Here is a 4,887-nt window from a genome sequence, read left to right as displayed (position 1 = left end):
TTTTTTTTTTTTTTTGTACTGAATTAGGAAAATCTACTGCAAAAGACCTCTTTAAAATGTTAAAAAGCAAAGTCACTTTGAAGACTCAGGTGCACCTGACCCAAGCCATGGTATTTTCAATAGCTTCATATACATGTAAGAGTTGGACAATGAATAAAGAAGATCAAAGAACTGATGCATTTGGATCATGGTGTTGGCAAAATACATTGAATGAACATACTATGGACTGCCAGATAAATGAATAACTCTGTTTTGGAGGATGTACAGCTGGAATGCACCTTAGAAATGAGAATGGCCAGATTTTATTTCTCATACTTTGGTCATATTGTCAGAAGGGATCGATACTTGGAGAAGGATATTGTCCTTGGTAAAGCAGAGGGTCAGTGAAAAAAGAAAAGACCCTCAATGAGATAGATGGACACAGTGGTTTCAATAATTTGCTCAAGCATAGCAAGGATTGTGAGGATGGCCCAGCACTGGGCAGTTTCATTCTGCTGTACACAGAGTTGTTGTGAGTCAGAGCCAATGCAATGGCACCTAACAGCAACAAGAGCATAAATGGAGAAGGAACACTAACCAATTATTTTTCAAAAATCAGCACAACTTAAATAATAAAATTTGACAAAAAAAGATGAAAGTAAAAAGAAAATTATACAGATCAATCTTAGTTATGAATAGGAATGAAAATTCCTAACTGAAATTTCAGCAAATAGAATATAATGTTTGTTGTTGTTGTTATGTGCCTTTGAGTTGGACTGACTCATAGCGACCCCTCCTTCGTTTTCCAAGGCAGTATCACTACGGAAGTAGATTGCCCCATCTTCCTCCCGAGGAGTGGCTGGTGGGTTTGAACCGCCAGCCTTCTGGTTAGCTAGCAGTCAAGTACCTTAGGCACTATGCTACCAGAGCTCCTAGAATATAATAGTACCTTCAAATCAAACCAAACTCAATTGCCATTGAGTAGATTCAACTCATAGCAACCCTCCTTGGGTTTGTGAGGCAGCATCTCTACAGAAGTAATTGCCTTAGAAGATCAATATATTAAGAATAAGCGTAGTTTATGTCAAAATGAAAAGATAATTCCTGTTTAGGAAATCTAATAAAACTTACAATATTAACAGATCAAAGCAGATAAAAGATGATTATCTCCTGAAGTACAACAATGCAGCATTTGACAGAATCAACAATGATTCATGATGAAATCTAAAGAAAGCTAAAATAGAAAGATATTTTCTAAACATGATTTATATATATATATATACCTTAAGCTCTAGTAGCATATTGGCTAAGGCACTTGACTGCTAACCAGAAGGCTGGCAGTTCAAATCCACCAGCCACTCTTCGGAAGGAAGATGGGGTAATCTACTTCCGTAGTGATACTGCCTCGGAAACCCAAGGAGGGGTCGCTATGAGTCAGGTCCGACTCGATGGCACATAACAACAACAACAATATGTGTATGTGTGTGTGTGTGTGTGATAAATCATTAGCCAGCATCATGGTAACACTCAGGATCCTTCCAGCTACCAAGAATAGAAGCCTCAACACAAATATACTTAAATAATAAGAAAACTTATTATCTGATTAAAAAAAAAAAAAAGGACTGAAATAATACAGACTTCAAACTTTGTTGATTCAGTGATTTAATAATATCATCAGGGACTTAGTCTCTCCTATTCTTTGCAATGATAGCTTTATCCTAAGGCTAGTTTGTTTTGACATAAATAAGATGGATGCCAGCAACAACTGAACAATATTCTTCCTTGTTCACAACCAAGAGAGACAGGGAAAAAAAAGAATGTCATATTTAACCATAGATTATATATGTTAATTCCTTCTACTTTATAGGGCCAACATAGATCATGTGGTCATACTAAGACCAATAACAGGCTTGACAGAAATATCATGTGTCAATTGACTTAGACTAATCATAATTCAACCTCCAAAGTACATGGCTATGAGGTGGCAAGGGTTCTGTTAGGAACCAAGAAATGAAGGATAGAGGCTGGTGAGTCAACCAACAGTATCCACTCTGAGAAAATATCAGAAGCATGCCTATGAAAGTAAGGACAAAATAAGGAAAAAGATAAGGACAACTGCTATTGTCCCTATTATATATTTTATATTTAATTTTATTATGAAAGATTTCAGAAAGAAAATGGTATATTATTGCATTAACTTATAGCCTCCAAATCTATACTCACAGTGCTTTCACAGTCATTTACAGGCATATGCATGTGAGGAGCAGCAAAAAACTTGAGTTGCCCCATGTGTACTTCCCAGCTGAGGTTCAATATGGCTTGTTTGGTATTCACCAATTCTATTTTTGCAGAAACATTTAGAGAGTAATGACCACAAATTGAATAAGATGTATTTTCTGAAGAATTGCACCATTAACAACCTTGAACAATATCAAACAACATTGGTAATAAAAACTAACACCTATAATATATTATAAATCTATATAATAAGTATAGGAGAAAGGGGATACTGTCAACTCACCAGAAATGGCAATCAAAAAAGTGAATGACAAATTAAAAAAATTAATAATACTAAACTTTAAGAAAAGAAATGCAAATTAAAACAATAATAGGTGTTTTTTGTTGTTTGGCATATTGACAAAGATGGCAGAGTTAAAAAGTAGTAACAGAGTAGTAGGCAGCTTTGGAACTTTTTACTTTTATCATAGTAGGAGTCTAGAAGTCTCTGTGTGACACAAATGGTTAAGCACTCCACCACTAGCTGAAAAGTTGGCAGTTCAAACTCACCCAAGTCACCTTAGAAGACAGTCCTAGCAATCTGTTTGGAAAGGCAACAGCCTTGAAAACCTATGAGGCAGTTCTACTCTTGCACAAATGGGGTCACCAAGAGTTGAAATCAACTCAACAGCAACTAATAACAATCATGAAGAAACCTAATGCAAACCCAAAATGAGGAAGAGTCTATAAAAATGGGGGAGGTAAGCTATATTCTTCAAATATGTCAATGTCATAATATAAACTTCCCTGCAGCTGAAGTTAAGAGAATATAAGTAACTTGTTCAAAGTCACAATGTCATTGAGTGGCAGAGCCAGAACTAAAGTTTAGGATAATATGACTCCAAAATCTGTGTTATTTCTCCTATAACAGCTAAATTCCTTCTCAATAAAATGTAGAAATATAAGGATACTTCAATAAAATACACATCCAGACAACTAATATTTAATTCTAACTGCAACACCCACTGCCATCGAGTTGAGTCTGACTCATAATGACCCTATAGGACAGAGTAGAACTGTCCCCTAGGGCTCCCAAGGCTAGAAATCTTTATGGAACCAGACTATCACATCTTACAGCTAATGGGTTTGAATCGCTGAATTTTTGGTTAGCAGAGGAATGCTTTAACCACTGTACCACCAGGGTTCCTTTTTTACTGCAACAAGCATGGAAAGCTAACTTCTATCATATAGTCCTTCCATGGCTCTTCATGCTTCTATTTGTGCTTCGAGGAAACTCCAGTAATCTGTCCTCCAGGCCAGTATATCAAATAAAAATCTAAAAGCAATAAAAAAAAAAAAAATCACTTTTGTGTCAGTAAAGGTCTCTCGACTGAAAAAAGAAATTTCTTTAAAAGAAATTATGCTATCCTGCATGCATGTGAGAAGATTAAATATTTGCACTCCTCATTCCTCCGTAAGAGCTAATCCAACCTCATTACTGTCAGGCTTCTGAACATTTACATAAATGATAGGGGTTTGTTATCACTTATTACTGAATTCAGTAGATTACATGCAAAATGTGCAAAAACATGATTAAAAATATCTTCGATTTTTTAATGAAAAGAGTAAGCAATGTTAATTCATTTTGGCAATTATAATACATATACTTTATTATAATACTACTTTGCATTTGAAATTACCATACCATAATAATTACTCTTCATTAATGAAAGCTCTGGTAGCATAGTGCCTAAGGCACTTGACTGCTAACCAGAAGACTGGCGGTTCAAACCCACCAGCCACTCCTCGGAAGGAAGGTTGGGAATTCTACTTCCGTAGTGATACTGCCTTGGAAACCCAAGGAGGGGTCGCTATGAGTCGGGGCCGACTCGACGGCGCATAACAACAACAACAACAACAATGAAAGTTTGTTGCTATGTAATTTCATTGTGACTCTAGGCAATAAAATTCTTTTTGGAAAATTAGTTAAATTTGGTGTGAAGTTATTTTATAAAATAATCATATTCCTTATACATAAAATAAATTTTACCATCATAGTATTTGATTCTTTAAAACTCATAGACAGAAATATCAATGAAACTATGTAAATAGAAAGAATGGAATAATCTTCAGATAGAATAAAAAAATAAGCTTATTCTTCAAATTCAAAGCCCACTATATTTCTATTAATATTACTTAGTGAAGAAAAGTCCTTCCCAAATCTTATTCTTGTTCCCTTCTAATAATGGAGATAGATGTGTATATAAATAATTATAAAGCAAAGCAAAATGCACATTTATGCTATAACAAAAGAAGAATAGAAGTGACATATTAATTATTCCTATTAATTATTCCTGGAAGATTTCATGATAAAGGTATCATATGAATTAATCTTTAATGAATGTGTAGGAAATCAGGAAGTCATAAGGGGGTGGAGAGGGATAGAGTAGTATGCAAAAGGCAAAGTCTACAATGGTAGACTAAGTTGTAAATCTTTATTCTGCAAGAAACAGAAAACTATAGGATTTTAAGCAAAGACCAGAGCTCACAGGAATTATCAGGGTACTGTTATGGTGACATAAGATTAGGAGAAAATAAGATCTGTACCTCACACCACACACAAAAACGAACTCCAGATGGATCAAAGACTTAAATGTGAAACCTAGAACTATACAGTTCATCAAGGAAAAT

This window comes from Orycteropus afer, unplaced genomic scaffold (genome assembly GCF_000298275.1).
Source record: "Orycteropus afer afer isolate SDZICR_OR568_19922 unplaced genomic scaffold, OryAfe1.0 scaffold00033, whole genome shotgun sequence".
In the NCBI taxonomy this organism is placed as follows: Eukaryota; Metazoa; Chordata; class Mammalia; order Tubulidentata; family Orycteropodidae; genus Orycteropus; species Orycteropus afer.
The sequence above is the reverse complement of the archived record's forward strand: the minus strand, read 5'-3'. Positions refer to the sequence as shown.